The 20,758-nt window shown below is 37.5% G+C and overlaps 1 protein-coding gene across 1 annotated transcript in view; it reads right to left on the bottom strand.

Moving 5' to 3' along the window:
- The window catches only part of LOC109398704 (actin-binding protein WASF3), a 110,973-nt gene extending 94,252 nt beyond the window's left edge, over positions 1-16,721 (bottom strand). The window contains exon 1 of the mRNA XM_019671086.3: positions 16,414-16,721. The gene's annotated coding sequence lies outside the window, so the exon portion shown is untranslated. The remainder of the gene's footprint in view (positions 1-16,413) is intronic.
- Between the last annotated feature and the right edge of the window lie 4,037 nt (positions 16,722-20,758).

The following is a 20,758-nucleotide window of genomic DNA, read 5'->3' as shown; positions in this document are numbered from 1 at the left end:
ATAGGATTTCTTGACCTGTGGAACGAAATCACTACGCACTATGAAATGCTCATGACAAGTTTGTTAAGCCTACACCATTCAGCAAAAGTATCCAGCAAACTTTGAAGCCGGAAACAGTCTTCCATCGTCTTGACGACCAGATAAATTTTCAGGTCGTCAGGGTACACTAATACACATTTGGAACCTAACAGCAAGACAACGTCGCACGCTATGTCTGAACTAGCAGATTATAAAAATTGAATGTACATCGGGTTTCTTTCCACAGAATGTCAGATTTCATGCTATATTATCATATGCAGAAAGTTTTAAAATATTTCATCGGGGAAATTTCGATTTTTTCATCTTTTTGGCTGTTTTTCATACAAATTTGCATGAAATTCCCATTTCGGCCTATTTATCTCCCATACAAAATGTAAGGAAAATTTTTCACCGACAGAATATTTTAAAACCTTCTGCAAATGAAAATATAGCTCGAATAGTGATGTTTGGTGAAGAGAAACCCGATGTACATTATTTTTTTTAATCTGCTGGTTCAGACATAGCGTGCGTCGTTGAAGAACAGCGTGAACAGCAAGGGGCCTAAATTTCTACCCTGTGGAACGCCAGATTTATTGCTAAACGCACAGGAAACGCACGAGTCAAGTTTACACGCAGAATTCGGTGAGAGAGATAGCTTTCCAACCATAGAGTAAGACGCTCCGATGCGCCTAGACGGGAGAGTTTCGACAAGAGTATTCGATGGTCAATTACATCAAAAGCAGCTTTTAGGTCCGTATATACAGCATCCACTTGCGCATTAGCTTCAATCTGCGATATGCACGTACTTGTAAATTCCATCAAGTTGGTTGTTACGGAGCAACCTGGCATAAATCCGTGTTGGTTGAACGAAATGTAGTTCTTAGTTGCACTAAGGATGACATTACCTACTATTATTTCAAAGATTTTTGATCCTGCTAACGTCTCTCTTATCTCCTTTTTTATGTACGGGGAACATAAACGATTGCTTCCACACTGCGGGGAATTTCCTTTGCTCGAAAGATTTGTTGAAAATAAGAGCCAACGGCGAAGTCAAAGAAACAGCGCAACGACGAAATATTACAACAGGTTCACCATCCGGTCCAAGAGAGTACGATTTTTTTTAACTTAACTTATGAACTGCGAGGGGAAACAACTCGCCGTTCCGTTGCCGATATACGTCGATAGCTTTGCTGTTGATTTCCGTCTGCACGACCTTCCGGAGGGAATCGAAGCCCATACGATCAATAGCCATATGGGACAATATGGTGAAGTGATCTCAATACGGAACGATGTCTGGAGAAGTTATTTTCCAGGCCTCAGCAATGGCGTACGTGTAGAAGCGGCAGCATCTATCGTTGTACATGGTCATTTTTCACAAAATTGACCATAACTTAGGAAAGAAAAAATGTGTATTCCAAAAATTTCAGTGATCAAAGCTTATGAAATAATTTTCTCAAAAATATTTTTTTTGAAAATTTTCCGCGAGTTCGAGCATAGTTTTCCCGGCTTTTCTTTATGAATTTTCTACGGTGGAAAATTTTGTGGCAAACTTTTTCTACTTCATATTTTTTTAGATTCCTGAGAAAATTTGCTTTCATTTTCATTAAAAAAATTTTTTCTACGTTGCTTCGTTCTTGAGTTATGATTTTTCAAAGAAAAGGCTTACATGACACATTCGGACATTTTTCAACAAAATTGGCCATAACTCAAAAACGAGAAAAAAATGCATTCCAAAAATTTCAGCGATTAAAGTTTATGAAATAACCTTCTTAAATTTTTTTTTTTGAAAATTTTCCACGAGTTCGGGCATTGTTTTTCAGGCTTTTCTTTACGAATTTTCTCAACTGTGAAAAATTTTGAGGAAAACTTTCTCCAGTTCATATTTTATTTGGATTTATAAGAAAATTTGCTTTCATTTTCTAAAAAAACTTTGCTTCTATGATGCTTCGTTCTTCAGTTATCAAAGTTTTTCAAAGTAAGTAGTGTCAGGGGAAAACAAAAAATTTCTATCTGAGTTTTCCGGGAAAATAGGTGACCCCATATAGCCGAGGCGGTAAACGCACGGGTATTCAGCATGACCATGCTGAGAGTGGCGGGTTCGATTCCCGGTCGGTCCAGGATCTTTTCGTAAAAGGAAATTTCCTTGATTTCCTTGGGCATAGAGTATCTTTGTGCCTGCCGCACGATAAACGCATGCAAAATGGTCATTGGCAGAGGAAGCTCTCAGTTAATAACTGTGCTGAGAAGCAGGCTTTGTCCCAATGAGGACGTTACGCCAAGAAGAGAGAGAGAGAGAGAGAGAGGTGACCCTGAATTTTTATCATTTTTTTTTTGTTCATATATCCATGAGCCCTGCCTGTGGAAAAAGTTTCATGAAAATCTGAGACTCTACGGCCCAATTTGTACGATAATAAAAAAAATCCCCAATAGAAGAGTTGATCAAACAGGGTTGTACACTTATATTACATTGTAATTAAAAAATGGAGAAACGGCTCCGTTATGCCCAGTGCGAATGAGCCTAATAAATAAATGAAAAAGTAAAAAAAAAACTGCAAATCTCTCCCGTACAAAATTTAAATTGATTTAGGTTCCCGGGCACTAAAATTCATGAAAATTTGGATTTCGACCCAGTTTGGCGTTCAGAATCAGAATATGGAATTACATATCTCAATATCGCTAATCAAGCCAATTTATCGCAAATGCTAAGATAACACTGTACTATATATGTTTCATGCATTTAGGACTGCTTCCCGTAATAATTTTACACCACCAAAGATCGGTGAATGTGTGCGTACAGGCACGATAAATTCGAATGGAAAACATTGCATCACTACTACGACCCAGCGTTGCAGTGTTGAGCAATGTGCGATGATGACAAATCAACACTTTCCGTCTCTCACTTTTCTCTCGCAATTCGTAACGATGATGATGGTCCAGCGTCCAGGGAGCTAGAGCCGGAGACTTCGGAGCGGTTGCAGCGCACTGTGGGCTCTTTCATTGATTAATTAGGTCTAATACACAGCATGATTGTAATTACCCACGAGAGTTAGGTAACGCGAATTTATTCGGCTATTTAATCAGCGCAGAGAAAGGTTTTTTTTCCGCGCTGTTTTTGCGGTCTTTTGTATCGTTTATCATCACTTGCTTTGTCCGTTCGTTTAAAATTATAAACCATAACTAGGACTACTTGAAATTTACCAGCCGTAACTAAGCAGCGAGCGATGGTTGAACAATAAATAATTGAAAGCACTTATCGCGTAAAAATGGGTTCAAATGTAACGACGACGCGATTAAAGCGCAAAATTACGTAACACAAGTATGTGCCAAATATTGTGAGGTGTGGCTATATAATAAAAAACATATCAGGCAATATAAAATCGCTTTTTAAGTGGAAAACCGTTTTTAATTAATCGCGAATGTTACATAAATTGACCTACGGTACACTTGAAGAAGTAGATGCGATCGAACGTGCGTTCATGGATGTATGTATTTTAAAACATTGAAAAGAGGTCAATAATAACCATTTACATACAAATAGTGGATTGAGCATTATTAACAAAATCAGCATTACCTCTGTAACGTTTAGTTTTCTAACTGGTCACAATCAAATAATTGTCGCTTCCTTGACCTGGCAAATGGTAATACCAACAGGGTATCGTTTATACTAAATAAATTACAAATTAGCCGGAAGTAATCTCTCACATTTAGTGTTTTCAATATCATATATGCGTAACTTTGGTCTCCAGTTAGCCTAGTGGTTAAGGCTATGGATCGCCAATCCGGAGACGGCGGGTTCGATTCCCGTTCCAGTTGGGAAAAAAATCTCGACTCCCTGGGCATAGTGTATCATTGTTCTTGCCTTACAATATAGAGTGGGTCAACGTTGTATGGAGAAACTTTAAATTTGATCGTATCAACCCGGAACAAAGCTTCTTCAATCCATATTAGCGTCCAAAACAACTGTGCAAAATTTGGGAGCGATTGGTTGCGTCCCCGTATTCCGCATTGCAATTGAAATTTGTATGGAAGTTAGGAAAACGTACTTTTTTGCATTTTGCCCATAAGGTGAGTTCTTTTGTCTAATACCATGTAACTAATAGCGTTAAGGTATAGCCTAGGATATGCCGAAAAACTTTACCGAAGACCGCAAAGTGATCCGATCAGGGTAGACCAATTATAAACCACTTATAAAAAGGAACTAATTATAAAAAGGAAATTCCCTGATATTTCCAGGATTTCCCAGGTATTTGAGAATAATTCCAGGTTCAAGAAACTCGACTAAACTAAACATGATTTCAGATTTCTAAAAATTCGTGGAAACACATCTTTTTGGGAAATTTCTGGCTCCAACTATAATGACATTCAAGGACAACATTCCACCAGCGGAAGCACGAGATGATTTTCTGATGGAATTCGTAAAACGATCCTGATGATACTTTTGGAGAATTTTCGGCATAATTTGATGATTTTTTTTTATAAATTGCTGAAGGAAACTAGCTAGGAAAACAACAAGAAATAACACTATATTTTTATAAAAGTTAAGCTTGGCCATTCCAGCAGATAAGGAACCAAGTAAGGGCCCATATAGCCGAGGCGGTAAACGCACGGGTATTCAGCATGACCATGTTGAGGGTGACGGGTTCGATTCCCGGTCGGTCCAGGATCTTTTCGTAAAGGAAATTTCCTTGACTTCCTTGGGCATAGAGTATCTTCGTGCCTGCCACACGATATACACATGCAAAATGGTCATTGGCAGAGGAAGCTCTCAGTTAATAACTGTGGAAGTGCTCATAGAACACTAAGCTGAGAAGCAGGCTTTGTCCCAGTGAGGACGTTACGCCAAGAAGAAGAAGAAGGAACCAAGTAGTTCCTGAGTAAACTTTCTTAAATATTGTCAGAAACTTAAAAAAAATGCAGCTAACGCTTTTGAACAACTCGTCCAAGAAAGACCTTCGTTGGTTTCGCAAAAGAATCGCTCAAGTACGTATTTTTCAAGAATTTCGCTAGATTCTTATCTCCAGCGATTTCTCCTTTAATAGAAATTTCTAGCAAAAATTTTAGATATCTTTATATGTTTTCGATCAGAAAATCCTTTCAGAGTTTCAAAAAAAAATGACTTCAAACAATATGTACTGCCAGTAACATTTGAAAATTTTAGAAAAGTCCGCATAAATTTAACTTCAAGAGTTCCTTCAGAATATTTTAAATCTTTCTCCACAACAAATTTCAACGATTATTTAATGTCAAAGCAGCGTTTTTACCAAAAGTATATGAATACATATTGTTAAAGGTGAATAAATAAATATAAATAAAATGATTAAAATCGATAGTTTTGGTTGTCAATAGCTTCACTCTTGAAACTAGTAATTGAAAATCAAAATATACTAATAAGTTGGCAACCGTGATCTAAAACTATTGCATTATGTCCATCGAAAATAGTTTCCTTCGAGTTCGTCAAAATTTGTAGAGATCAGAAACAACTATTGCAAAAAGAGAGTTGAAAATTCTTTCAAACATTGTTTAGAATCATTTATGAGTTGTTCTAAAACGTTTCAGAAATGGTCAGAAAATATTTTAGTCTTCTACCAGAAGTCATCTAGTTAATTTCGCTAGAAAGACTAACATCGAATCCGCAATTGCGAATTTGTTAGGCAAACCTCAATCAATTCTGCTTTATACAATTTAAGTCACTAAGCCAATATTTACGGCTGTAATAGATTGAAAGATTAGAAAATTCCAAATCATAACAATAAAAGCATGTCGATTCAGTTTTCCGAAATAGGTAAAACAAAAAAAAGGAGATTGCTGTGGAAAAATAGAAGTTAGTTACAATAATATTTAACGAGCGGGTGTTTAGTAGCGGCGCAGCCAAAATTGTTATTTGCTTTGAATCATTTCTAACTGAAAATTTGTATTGAAATGATGAACCCAGAAATTCCCTGATTGTCATCAGAATTCCCTGAGAATTCTAGGATTTTTCCAGGTCGAGTAAAATTCCCTGATAATTCCAGGTTTTTCCAGGTAGTAGACACCCTGATCCGATACTTGTAAAAAAGTTATTCGCCTGGTAACTTAGGCCAAAAATTGAGATTTTATTATTGATGTTATTCCTGTACATGTTAAATGTTAAGAACCAGCGGGCAATCTGTACGCTAAAGCGTTTTTCACAAGTGACGGATCACTTTGCGGTCTTCGGCAAAGTTTTTCAGCCTAGGCTATACTTCAACGTCATTAGTTAGATCGTTTTAGACGAAAAATTTCAGTTTATGAGAAAAATGCAAAAAACACGTTTTCCCATACTAAATTCCATACAAATTTCAATCGCAATGCGGAATACGGGGAAGCAACCAATCGCTCCCAAATTTTTCACAGTTGTTTTGGGCGCTAAAAGGAAACGAAAAAGCTTTGTTCCGAAAAATCGACTTTGTTGACCCAGTCTAGTATACAAATTCATGCAATGGCAGGCAAAGAAAGCCCCTTCAATTAATAATTGTGGAAGTGCTCAAAGAACACCAAGTTGAAGCGAGGCAAGCCAAGTACCAGTGGGGACGTAGATCCATAAAGAAGAAGAAGAAGAAGAAGAAGAAGATAGGCGTAACTGCAAGTATTGATTTCTCTTTTTCAATTTTTTCTTCGATTTGAAACAAGACTATGAAATATTTTCAGATTCAGATTTAGCTCTAGAACTAGATGAACCTTCATCATCAGACATTATCGAAAAATCTCCCGGAAGGTTGTTAAATTCAATAAAAAAGATAAAACCGATGAAGATAAAACGATCAAAGCCAACATTATGTTCCTTCTACTTCGTCTTATTGGAGTAACGTTGCGTAACGTTTCAACTGAGACAAAGCCCCTCGGCTTGGCGTTCGAATTTGATTTAAAAATAACTCCTAGAAATCAAATTGCTCGCACAACTGAGATTGTTCAGTTTCTATATTTTTAGCATTAGCATTTTGGATTTGTGAAGTAGTCGATTCCGGTAGAAACTCATTGGAGAGAGCTGGAGCATTCTTGGCGAAGTTCTTAGATTAAGGTTTAAAAGGTGTCCCAGATTTTTTTTTGCGCTGATCATGGAGAAATTGTTGGTGATACCGTCTGAAGAGTTTGAAAAGAAGCATTCTGAAGTATAAAAAATAGATCCCCTGATCTGTCAGAAAGGAAAAATACAACTTATTGCCATTTTTTAGAATTACTCCATAGGGTATGATGATGCTACGAATGCCGAATTACTATTTTTCAAGTTATTGGACAATTTATTGGTTGAGTTATGAGTGAAGATATGTAGTAATGAATAATAATGTGTTAATGACGAAGCCCAAGAAATCAACAAGCCATCCGATTGCAAAACTTCAAATTGAACGGATTTGGGAATTCTTTTGAATTTTTATTTTGTGACAGCAGAAAAAGTTTGCTTCAACTTGTGCTGTTACAGACTACAAACGACTAGCTAACCGGTTCACGTTACGTTAAGGCTTTTCGGGGCGTCATTAGAAACATCAATCATTGCTCTCAAACTTTGAAGATGCAAATCTCAAGTTCTACTGTATAAAATAGGAGGGAAATTGATTGTTTGTACCAGTCTTGTGCATTATCACCATCATAACACAAAAAAAGCCGCAACATCAACATTGCCCTTCTTCCTCCATCAACGCTACAGCCGACCGTCTCTATGTAGCTATCAAACACATTCGAGACGAACGCATTGATACGGTGGCTGCCACCGCCACGCTCTTTCTCTGCAAATCTCTTGAGTAGTCGACCGCTTCTTACGTTGAGCACATAGTGGCTGAGGTGCGATGCAAAGAGATAAGAGATCGGATAAGCGTCGAAGCACACTCTGTGGAAACCATATGCAAAACGCATGAACCGTACATAGTAGATGAGTTGCGATGAGTGCGGAGGTGCGATGGAGCTGCTTCGACGCATGTGATCGCAAGAGAACGCAAGAAAATGCTTGTCGGGTATGGATTTTATGATTGCGCTCGTTGTGTATGTACAGCAATGCGGATTTAATGTGTTGGGAATGCAAGTAGGTAATATAAAACGCGTTAATATGTTGTTGTTTTTAAACATAACTCAATGCTTTTTCACATGACATGCATTTTGATGGACCAGACGTAATAAAAATTTATCATATTGTCTATCGATCACTATGTAAAATAACATATTTCATTGCATATAAAATAGTATTCCATCAAATCGTCTAAGTTTTTTTTACAGCATAATTTTGTTATTATATGTGTATAAGAAAACATTTTATTTTCTCTGTTCGGGATTTGAATCAAGTGATCAATGTTTGATATGTTCGTTTGTTCAGTGCATGTTATTCATGTGCAAGTTAGAAAGTTTAAGGTTTTATGGTATTCAACTTAATTGCTAAAAGGATTCTGATTGAAAAGTTCTGTTTTTTTCTTTGTCAGGCAAAACTAGATCCCTTAACGAAAATAGTGTGACATCAATTTCGATTGATACTCTTTTACCTAATATAAGGACTGTATCGTTAATTATGAGTACACCTGAAAATTGCTGTATCTGAAAATGTTTTATTTGTTTTGTAAATTAAATTCAATTACATTGTTTATTGACCATCAGAAAAGCCCATGGTATCATTTTATATTTAATTTTTCGTGGATCTTGCCAGCTCTCGCACCTTCTTCTTGGTGTTCTTAATAAGGTTTTGGACAACCGTTCCGTCGATGGTTTTGCTTGGGTTGGCCCAGTTTTTCTTGAATTTGATGACGTCCTCTGCTCCTCTATCCTTTTGCCGTAGTTTACCTTTCATTAAAGTCAAAAACTTCTTAATGTGCCTAATTTGCGGGCAATATGAAGGGTTCATTGCCTTTTCCACAAATTGGACATTGTTTTCTTCATACCAGTCAAAGATGTCACACGCGATGCGATTAGGCCGAAGGTCATTAGGCCGAATGGTCATTAGGCCGAATGGTCATCAGGACGAATTGAAAGTTAGCCGTGGTTTTTACCTTTTCCAACAATTTTTGCCCAAAACTAGTTTAAAAATGAAACTAGAAAGAATAGCCTATGTTTTAAAGAAGGAAAAATTTATGAATGGAATATCAGCAGTTTCAGCGCCAAAAACTATTTTAGCAATGATACTAGAAAGAACAGCCTATAATTAAAAGAAGGAAAAATTCATGGGTAAAATATCAGTAGATTCAGCATCAATAAAGTATCTTCGTGCCTGTCACACGATACACACATGCAAAATGGTCATTTGCAGAGCTCTCAGTTAATAACTGTGGAAGTGTTCATAGAAGCTGAGAAGCAGGCTTTGTCTCAGTGGGGACGTAACGGCAAGAAGAAGACCCAATGACCATTTGGCCTATTGACCTTCGGCCGAATGGCCTGACACCGTCACGCGCATAGTGGCAGGATGCCAAATCCGACCAAAATAATGTAGGACCTTTGTGCTTTCAGATGAGTGGCAGAATTGGTTTCTGGAGGCATTCCTTCCGGTATATTTCGACGTTCATACTTGGGACGGTGAAGAAAGGTGACGATTTCATACCACTTTGACAAATTGCTTGCCAAACTAATACATTTTCCCAATTTTTTTTTTGCAAAAAATCGATTTCTCTGAATTCGGAACATCAGTGCTACGCTTCACAGTGAAAAACGGTGCCCCTGGAAGTGCCTTGTTGTCCAATATGACATACGTTTCATCATCCATGATTATGCACATGTAATTTTTGCTCAAAACATCGCCGTACAGTTTCCGTGCCCGAGTTTTCACCAGTGTTGAAAATTTCATTTCGTCATATCTAAATTCAATCACCTACAGCTAATTTTAGAAGCTGAACCTGAGAATATGGTACATGAAAAACTTGTGCGGCTAGACAGGTTCTGCAAGAAAGTCACGGAAAAATCGCTATTTTTCGAATATTTAAGGTAAATATCACAGACTACCTTTGAAAAATGCCAAATGATATTCACCGTGAATATCATTGGCATTTTTCAAAGGTAGTCTGTGACATTTACCTTAAATATTCGAAAAATAGCGATTTTTCCGTGACTTTCTTGCAGAACTGGTCTAGCCGCACAAGTTTTTCATGTACCATATTCTCAGGTTCAGCTTCTAAAATTAGCTGTAGGTGATTGAATTTAGATATGACGAAATGAAATTTTCAGCACTGGTTTTCACATAATCCGCCAGAATTTGACTGTTTGTTTGGACATTTCTGTTTTGGGTAAGTCTTCAGGGAATTACGCTCTTTGGCGCGCTGAACCATACCAATAGTCGTTCCACACTTTTTTGCGCAATCTATGATGAATACCTCCTTTTTTCTTTTGAAGATTTTGCAAATTTTGCTGTCCAAATTTGACTTGGACGCACCTGGTTTTCTGTCACGTCCGGGTGAGTCTATCAGTGTGTTATGCATACCGAATCGTTTGACAGCATTTTGGACAGAAAAAACGCTAACACCTCCAACTTTTGCTAATTTTCTTAGCGATAATCATTTTTCATAGCAGTACCTGGTCACAATCGATTTTCGCTTCTCATCCGTAAACACTCGCGTTGCTCCACTTGAGGAAAAACTTTAACTTTTAATGAATGTTATCTTTTGTTTACAACGCAAGCAACACATAAACACACAGCAGTTGTCCAAATAAGACTTAGTACCGTAAAATGGGGTAACTTTGATAGTTTTTCAGCGAATTTTCTCAATATTTTTACATGTAACAGTATTTCCCCGAGTTTTATATTTTTAAAACAAGTACTGGGGTATCAGTTATCAATTGCAATTAAAAGATTCGATAATCTGAAATATTTTGGATAACTTTTAATTTTTCATATAACCGAAAATCAGATTTTCATTATGGGGTAACTTTGATAATGCCCCAAAAACACATCAAATCTGAAAAAATAATCACAGATTGAAATCTTAGGAGTATGAACATGATGAGAGAAGGCTTGTGGAATATATAGGATAGAATTTTTATATGAAAACATTGATTTTTTACTAAATTCTACATTTAAAAATGAGTTTGTGGAGTATTGAGTACAAAACACAATAAATTTAGCTATCAAAAATCATTATCTTTGTAATAATAAATGCTTAACGGTACATCAACATATGATTACATGCTATTCATGATTAGTTTTCTTTTTTTGGGTAGTATTTTTATGTTTTATTAACAAATATTGAACAACACATATTTATCTAATATGAAATTACAAGGGCATTGCATACTTTTAGGCGTTTATCAATGTATGGAGATTAATATCCCAATTTACAAAATTGCTTCCATTTCGTAAAAATACACTTCGTTAAGAGATTCAAGGCCAGATTTGGAATCTACTATGATGGATCTATCGAGAATAAGAGTCCATTAATTGAAAAAATAGTTTAACGAAGTCGTATAGCAGATTGTTTGAAGGGGTTGATAAATGACAAAAATATCAACAATTTTTATTTTTTGTTCAAAAAGTTGTATGTAAACTAGATTTTAATGAAAATACGTCTAAGATGAACTTTCATATGTATAGAATTGATTTACGTTTACCTTTTTCTGAACTGGTTGAAGGAGTCATAGTTATAAGATAAATTACACAATGCCTGCCGCACTATCAAAGTTACCCGCATTATCAAAGATACCCCGTTTTACGGTACACTCAAATAAGGTGTACTCATAATTAACGATACAGTCATTATGATGAATATTGTGTACTTATTAGAGACATCTTTTCTCGTAGATATCGCCGAAAATTTTGTAATAAAAAAAAAACCTATACCCTTAAATAATACATACTTGCCAAATTTTTGTTTCTTTTTGCCGAGGTCAGCACAATCAAGTTATGTTTTAATGCCGAAATCAGTGTAACAGTCTCATATTGATTAAAATTGAAATCAACACTCAGATAGCCCAGTTCGGAAAGTAAAATATGTGTATACATAAAGACATCGCTCACGCGGATATAATTACATTTTATACATTCTGTTCTCAAATAACTAATTCAATAATCTCAATCTTGTACAGTTACACCAGATTTTTTTTTGAACTGGTCGGTTTTTGCTATTGCAACAGGATCAAAACTGACTAAGTTATAGCAAAAAAAAGCGGCCCGCGCAAAACAAAAAGCGGGTGCATTTTATCTTTCCGCTCTTATAGATGAAACGATCATTTCACTACCCACATCCAAAGAAGCGCTTCAACATACAAGCGACTTCATCGATCAAATCACGCGAGTCGTCGATGCGCACGAAATAGGCGAAAAAGGATGTGAAAACAATATGCGCACCCTTATTGAAAACCTCATGCACTATGGCCTATCAAACATCCCTCTTCTCATCTCATAACTTATCGCATCCGATCGCATCTCACCTTACCCACTATGGTCACAGCCTTAACCGTCGTTCCGACGCAGAGCTATGTCGCTCACTGCTGGGTGACTCTCGTCTGAAAATGCCAGGATGAGATGAGGGTCAATTTGTTAAGTAGTATTGGGGACTACGAAGGTTGATGAGCCGGGAAACACTCTTTCTTCCTACGGGGTTTCTTATGGGAGTATGAATAAAAAAGCAAAATATCTTCCCTCCTTCACTTTCTCACAGAAAACCGCAAACAAAATCATCACCTTCGTAGTCCCCAATTGCATGGCGCAGCAAACACAAACATAGCACGCCCTATGAATAGAATGCAAAGCGTACAACAAAAACTCGCTTCGGTGTTTCATCGTGTGGTTCGAAAACAAGAGACGATCGCTGCTGTTGAATGTGGTTGACTCTGCATTGAACGAGGGTTGGCTTGAGTGGCTTTTGCGTGAATCGATTATGTTTTGATGGACTGCGTGTGTCGTATGAAGTGATGGTTAGAGCGAGTGTCATTCGACATTGACCATCCTGAAACTGCACAACCCTGGTTTGTACGCTTACATATGATGAATAATCGACTAAGTTTTCAGTTAGATCAGCCAAGATTTGCATCATCAAAGTTTTGAGGGTAATGATGAAAGAGACGGAAGATAGCAAAATTAACACGGTGTCCCTAGAGTGCCTTTAACTTAGAGTGGCGTCAATGTCAAAATTGGAACAAAGATCATGTGTCAAATTGCTGTCAAATCCATACAAAAGCGCGTTCCAAACGAGCAGGAGACCTGTCAAAATCGGAACATGACGCCACTCTCCCTTCCAGTCATTCTAGGTGTCCCGTACAGCCACTTGTCATCCGAATACTACCCCACAGTAAAAAAGTGAGCCAACATCTCTGACCCCCATTGTGCGTTGAACCCCATTTTGACAGCAAAAGTTTGTAAACAGTACACTTTTCTGGACCAACACCTGAAAAGCGCGTAATATTGTCCACAACAAAAAAGAAAATTTTCGAAAATACTAGGAGAATCATGAAAAAATCTAATTCTCTTCGCTGAAATATGTTACAATAAATAAAAACGTGTTCAAATTAGGCCGCAATTGGGGATGCAAAGAACTTTTTTGTTAAAGAAAAAATATCATTCGTAAACTACGCCTAAATCAAATGTTTGACCTGAAACAGATGATGACTTCAAAAACATGGCCGCATCGCAGCCGGTTGGTCCCGTATCACCAGTGGTGGAAAGCATCATGCGCTTGGCGTGTTTTTTGGTTCGCATCAAACACAATCTTTGCTCACGCGCTCGCGAACCCAAAAAGAGAGAACGGTTCACGATTTCCCGGATCGACGAACCAACACAAAACAAATGTCGAACGAGCAGAATCGCAGTTGGTTCGCCAGAAGGATCACAATGTAGAACACTTGGTTTGTTGCCATTTTTTATACACTTAAAGGTAATTATTTGGGTGTTTTTTGATTATACTGGTCAGGTACCATTCCAATAAATGATATCGACGAAAAAAGTTTACCAACATTTGATTTCATTACAGAAATATCGGCCGCGAACCTCTAAAATAAAAAAGCATCGCGCTTGCAAAAGATGCGATGCACTCGTTGGCGTTCGTGTCGTACGATCATGAGCCACAGACGTACGAACACCATCGCACAGCAAATGTTTGCGATGCGATGGCATTTTTTTGTAGCGCGTAAGCACACGTTCGCGATCAATTTCCACTACTGCGTATCACCCAGGGGACTGTTATGGTCTTCTTGTTTTCTTACCCAGCATTAAGGTGATACGGGACGCCGTGTTAATTTTGATATCTCCGTCTCTTTCATCATCATAACCCTCGAAACTTTAACGATGCAAATCTCCAGTTCCAGTGGACTGATCTAACTGAAAACTTAGTCGATTGTTCATCACATGTAAGCATACAAACGACCAAATTTTTAGCCCATTTCAAGCAGTAGAATACGAGATTTGCATCTTTAAAAAGTTGTTTTTCTCGGCACGAGTCGTACATTTCGACACTGATTTTTCGTTTGGGCGTCTGACATTTTCGAGTTCTCTTCATCGATCCTCTCATTGTGTTATCACAGAATGTGTATTGAGTTTTCCAAAGATTTTTTGGTTGAAATGCGAAGAAGACGACTACATGTTGTTATAGAAACAAAAAGAATAATGATTTTGTTTATTTTGATCAAGTTATTAACGAAAGAGAGAGTCGACGAAGAGAAAGTCAGTTAGGCCCTTATGAAAAATCATTGTCGATTTATCCAACGAGGCTTGCCGAGTTGGATGAATATGACGAGTGCTTAAAAATTGAGTTTTGTAACGATCGTAACTCGAGTTCCATACTAAATTTTATGCAATGATTTTTTTAAAATGCAACCCATTACATAATGTTCATAATGTATCTCAAATGATTTGTATTATGAACATTATACAACTATATTTCATTATGCAACACATTTCAGATGCATAATGCACCAGATTGGAAAAATTGGCCATTATGATACCAAGATGAGTTATAGGGTAAGAAATCAAACTTTGAACTAGTCAAATTGTAATCTTAATTTGAACCATTTCAAAATTCATTAAAACGACGTACTTTTCAGGCAAATATTGTCCCGAAAAAGATGTTAAACAGCTTTCTGTAATATAACATGGACTTTAAAAGCATTGAAAAAAGCGTTTTTGTCATGGAAAACAGGCAATTGAAAAATCACTGTGATTTCACCCATTTCCCCCAAGAGAAAGCACATTTTCGGTGCACTCGTACAGCTCATGCATTGTATCACACGCAATATGTGAACACGTCAAACGAAAGCTTATTCATCGTAGAATCGACCAACCGAATAATATTCCGCATTATTTGTCATGAAATTATCAAATTTGAGTGATTCTTACTTGGAGAATGTTGAACCATTTGTAATCTAAATTTGAACTAGTGAACGGTGGTGAGCTTCTAGTGTTGGCCTGTAGATTGCGCTAGTGGTTGCTTTGTTTACTCTTGGGGGATGAAAAAATCCAAATTTAGTTTCCAAATTCCTAAAGAATTCCGAACATTCTGAGTTGAAATTCCACTGCCTAATGAAAAATAGGTATGAGAATTAGCAGATTCATGTGATTTTTCATTGTTTAGCATGGAATTGTTTATTTTGTGAGTTGCTCGAACTGCTGCCGCCAGTAGTTCAAATTAAGATTAAAATTGGTTCAAATTATGATTACGATGGTTCAAATTGGGTTCTTTAGGGGTATCCAGATTATAGCATAATCGGAATCTCCGTCCAAAAATTAGTCGAAATCCAAAATTTCATCATTTTAGGTGCCCGGGAACTATTTTTAAAAATCATTTAAAGTTTGTATGGGGAAATTTTTTTGTTCGGGGCGAACTGTCACTTTATCGATTGAACTGTCATTTAAGCCACGGAAATTAAAACTGTTTTGTTTATTTAACCATCAAAACAAAGGAATCGGAACGCAATAAAATCACGTTATACTCAGAAAAATGAGCTCTTTCGATTAGGCTAAAGAAAAAGGCAATATTTAATTCACTAAACAACCCAATTAAGATTAAAATCATTGTTGATGAAAAATCAAATATTTCAATGAAATTCGGTGCAAATACAAACTTTTTACCATTTAACAGAAAGCTTATACCCGTGGCTTTCATGTGCATACGATTTTGCAGTAGTAAATTATTCCCATGTGGGAGAAAAAATCACTTAAAATTTGCACTGCTTCAGAAAGGCGCAATTTGGTTCAAATTTTGATTACCTACCCTATGAGATATAAATTATGATACTGAATTGCATAAAATAAAATTATTCACCGCTTATGCCCAATGCACTACTTATTTTTTGTCAATTTACAATAATTATCAAGTTTGTAAACAGTTAGATAGTTTGACAGATTGATAGTTACTATCAATCCCACTGTGCACATAAATATCCACACTCGAGAACCTCCCGCTGAACAAGAACAACTCGATCAGTGAGAGTGGGCTGGCTACATGTGTGGGGTGCGGTGATGGTGATGATCATGATGATGATACAAACCTGAAATTTCGCCTACTTCGCCGATGATGATGATGGGATGACGAGAGAACTCCTCTTCGTGTGTGATGGATGACGACTTTTCAGATCAAATCAATCGAACGAATAAATCCACTTTGCACTCAAAATCCACAATCAATTTCACTTTCACCGCATTGAAACAATACCGAACACACGAAATATTCGTTCCAATTCACTATAAACGGGGAAAAATCCGAATAACAAGACCTCCACTCGCGAGCTCAAAATATCGAACGCGAACGACACAACACACGCTACGAGCGACTGATGACGGTGTGATGATGACTGTTTCAGGAGGAGTTGGGCCGAGCGAAGCGAGTCAGCCCGCAGTTTTTGGTTTGACTTGACAGAGTCAAAACCGGGGCGAAATCCGACACTCACACATGGATGCGGGCTTTGGAAGTAAACATGCAACAGGCGGCGACCTTTGATTACGTATTGTCGGGCCGCCACCAAACCGGACTTCGCACAATCAAGTCGCGACGCGACTCGACTCGCGACGTTTTTGAATCATGTAAAAAGTAGTGCGCATCCTTCCCGTTGTTGTCAGCAACACAGCGCACTAGATGCGAAACAGTTGCGACACTTGTGGACCAAGAAAATAGCAATTTTTGATTGAATGTCTGTCTTGATTCCAACCGGATAGACAATACTAGATTTTTTATTACTTTATTTTGCATATTGTTTTCTTATCAAAACTAGATAATGCTCTATGTTTCTAAAAATTCAAAATAAAATTAATGGTAAAATTCATTATTAGGTATTAAATTGCAATAGAAAATCCTAAGAAACTAACATGATTTCACTACTGTAATTTTATTTTCCGTTCCGTAGCCCAACGGGAATGTGAATGTGTTTGCGATGGTTGGTGGTTGACACAAGTCATGCTTGTTTTGGCTTTGCATGAACGAAAACAAGCGAGACGGACATTTTCGTACGACAAACAGCGGGCGCAGTGGGTGGTTGATTATGCTGCCAGCAGTCCAAATATGTTGAATGCAATGTTGTACAGCAACATATTAGGGTGCGTCTTTGTTTTTAAATTTCATAGATCGTTAGTCCAACGATCCAACTGTCTGCTGCAGGTCAAAAATGGAAGAGGGTTGAAATTTATTTTAAACTATTGGCAGAAATCAATGCAATATTCAATTAATATTTTAAGGAATCAAGATCAAAAAACTTAAACATTGATTGATTTGTCTTCTTTAATGAACCTTAAACAGAATGTCTTCTACTCCAAAACTAATGAACACGTTCCCTTAAAACCATAAAAGATAATTGTGCAACGATATATGTAGTAGTTGAGGAATGTCTCATAAAATTCCTACTACGTCGTTGAAATCTAGACGAATTTCTCGAGAAAAAAAGGAGGTTTAATAACACAATGAGCTCGTAGAGGAATTTCTGTCGTAATTCTGAGAAATTCCTTTAAAAATTTCCTTCTCGATTTCATAAGTTCGTTTTTGGCAATGTAATAGGTTCCGTAATAAGTTTATCTAAACATTTTTATTTGAAATATTGCTGAAGGTTTTTTTTAAGAATATCTTGCCCAATTCATGAAATCAATAGAAGGCTTTTATAGGCAACTTTCGACAACTCTTCCTTTTGTCGGGGCCCGTGGCGTAGTGGTCCACACGTTCGCTTCAAAAGCGGATGGTCATAGGTTCGATCCCAGCCCCGGTAATTTGTCAGTTGATCTTCCCCCCGAGAGCGGCTGGCACCTGACCCACTTCTGAGCTCTCATAGCTCTAATGGACCCGGATAATTGGATATTGGAAATGGATATCGGCGAAATGGCAACTCATAATGGACCCTCAATCGGACTGGTAAAAGGAACAGCAGCCACACATCAACATCCTCGTGCTCATCATTCTACAGTAGACGTTCGATAACTGCAACATGTTTACGTTTCAGTTAGCGAACAAAATTCGATAACTGCAACGTCAGATGGGCGTCAACAACCCATCAATTGACGTTAAATGAACGAAAAATTCATTCGATTGTTCATTTGGGCTAACTTGGCTCACGGTTTTGACGGATAGCGGTGCGATAACTGCAAATTTGTTGCACTTACCGGACTTGCAGTTAAAAAGCATTGCAGTTAAATCGTTTGCACTGACCGAACGTCTACTGTACCATGGACTCGGTAGGAAAGTGACAGCACAGCAGCACATAGGCTGTCAGTTAGATATAGTAGAATTACAATTGAATAGTCTATTTTATGAGGCTACACGGAACTACAAATGAACCCAAATTTAAGTTGTTTTGACGCAATCCCGGTCTTCCGTGGAATTACTCAAATTTGCGTCAAACAGCGATAGTGGCGAGTGAGTACAGTAGACGTTCGGTCAGTGCAAACGATTTAACTGCAATGCTTTTTAACTGCAAGTCCGGTAAGTGCAACAAATTTGCAGTTATCGCACCGCTATCCGTCAAAACCGTGAGCCAAGTTAGCCCAAATGAACAATCGAATGAATTTTTCGTTCATTTAACGTCAATTGATGGGTTGTTGACGCCCATCTGACGTTGCAGTTATCGAATTTTGTTCGCTAACTGAAACGTAAACATGTTGCAGTTATCGAACGTCTACTGTAGTTCTCGTTTGAGAGCGGCAAAAAAATTAACCCAGTGGTAAGTTATTTTCACCCAACGGAGGCCTCAATTGACGCAAATTTGGGTTAACTCAAGAAAACCCAAATTTGGCTTCTTCCACGGAAGAGCAGCGGATGCGTCGGTGCTTCTCTCTTTGTTTTCGAAAACATTGCGGTGGGGCAAGGGAGAAAACAACCCAACTTTGAGTTAAAACTTTAAGCAGTTTAGTCAAATTTGAGTTTTTAAAACTTATTCTTTGGGTTATAATATTTTTCCGTGTAGTCAAACGACAGAGGTACGCGCTCTGATGTTTACGTTTTCAATCATCATCTGGTTGATGATGGTTAATGACTGCGCGCAAGTCAAGCGTAGTTTTTGAAACTGGCTAAAACCATAATAAGATATTTTTATTTAATTTTTTTCGCTAGTTAACGAGTGAATCGTGACGAAAAAAATATCTGATTAATTATTGAGATTTATATTGCTTCTACGACAGCTTTTGAACCTATTTTGGCTCAAATTTCTCATATCTCCAATTTGTTGAACAAGTACCTTTTCAAAAATTACGCGATATTCCAGCAAAACAAACGTGCGTGAAATTTCAGTTGACGCCGCTGCTGCGATCAGCTGTTCTGAAACGTCTCGTAAAATGGCTTATACATTAGGCGCTGCACATAAGTGTTGTACAGTAGACGTTCGATAACTGCAACATGTTTACGTTTCAGTTAGCGAACAAAATTCGATAACTGCAACGTCAGATGGGCGTCAACAACCCATCAATTGACGTTAAATGAACGAAAAATTCATTCGATTGTTCATTTGGGCTAACTTGGCTCACGGTTTTGACGGATAGCGGTGCGATAACTGCAAATTTGTTGCACTTACCGGACTTGCAGTTAAAAAGCATTGCAGTTAAATCGTTTGCACTGACCGAACGTCTACTGTAATTGTAAATGCAGATTTGTAGTAATGAGCTGAATTTTTGTATGGTGAGAAGGTCAATTCTCCGTTTCTGCAATGAAATGGTGCAAAAAGCATGGGTATAATGATTCCTTGTCTAATTTGATGCTGTTTGAGTAAAACTTTGGTAACTATGTTGTTTATGTTGCAAGAAATGGAGAAAACAACAACACTGTTGCCCAAAGTTTTGCTCAAACAGCATCAAATTAGGCAAGGAATCATAATACCCACGCTTTTTGCACCATTTCATTGCAGAAACGAAGAATAGGAAACAATCAGTGAAGTTCTAGATTGGAAGTACAGTAGACGTTCGATAACTGCAACATGTTTACGTTTCAGTTAGCGAACAAAATTCGATAACTGCAACGTCAGATGGGTGTCAACAACCCATCAATTGACGTTAAATGAACGAAAAATTCATTCGATTGTTCATTTGGGCTAACTTGGCTCACGGTTTTGACGGATAGCGGTGCGATAACTGCAAATTTGTTGCACTTACCGGACTTGCAGTTAAAAAGCATTGCAGTTAAATCGTTTGCACTGACCGAACGTCTACTGTAGTGAGCTGGATTTTTGTATGGTGAGATGATCAGTTCTCCATTTCTGTGCGTGGGTTATATGATTTCTTGACTAATTTGATGCTATTTGAGCAAAAGTTTGGATAACTGTGTTGTTGTATTATTTTTTCTTGCAACTTCAACAACACAGTTACCCAAACTTTTGCCCAAACAGCATTAAATTAGGCAATAAACCACATAACCCATGCAGTTTGCAC

Source organism: Aedes albopictus, chromosome 2, assembly GCF_035046485.1.
Source record: "Aedes albopictus strain Foshan chromosome 2, AalbF5, whole genome shotgun sequence".
Classification (NCBI taxonomy): Eukaryota; Metazoa; Arthropoda; class Insecta; order Diptera; family Culicidae; genus Aedes; species Aedes albopictus.
Note: the sequence above shows the minus strand (reverse complement) of the source record. Positions and strands in the feature narration are given on the sequence as shown.